Genomic DNA, 336 nt, shown 5'->3' on the forward strand with positions numbered 1-336 from the left:
GGGAGATCACAGAGTATTGGTGAAATAGAAGTGTGATGAAATGGGGTAGAACAAGCCTGGGAAAAACCCAGAGTGCTGGGTCATCCGTCCTCATATTCAAACTGGTAGTCCGCTGTGAGATTTCTAAGAAGTTCTTGGTGGCACTGAAAAACACTGGGGCATTTGGAAAGTTCTTGGTAAAAGCAACTGGAGATAAAATGCAAATATCTGTAGGTGCAGCAAAGACTACCTTAGAATCAGGTTAGCTTCAGAAATGTGGGGGCCTCCGTCCACCCCCCATGGGACTCAGGGCTGACATTCCCCGAGGATGCAGGTTAAATCAGTGTAAGATCCGAG

The 336-nt window shown here is 47.0% G+C and overlaps 1 protein-coding gene across 2 annotated transcripts in view; it reads left to right on the top strand.

Moving 5' to 3' along the window:
* The window catches only part of CCDC160 (coiled-coil domain containing 160), a 7,595-nt gene that overhangs the window by 579 nt on the left and 6,680 nt on the right, over positions 1-336 (top strand). The window lies entirely within an intron of this gene.

This window comes from Crocuta crocuta, unplaced genomic scaffold, assembly GCF_008692635.1.
Source record: "Crocuta crocuta isolate KB4526 unplaced genomic scaffold, BGI_CrCroc_1.0 scaffold475, whole genome shotgun sequence".
Lineage (NCBI taxonomy): Eukaryota > Metazoa > Chordata > Mammalia > Carnivora > Hyaenidae > Crocuta > Crocuta crocuta.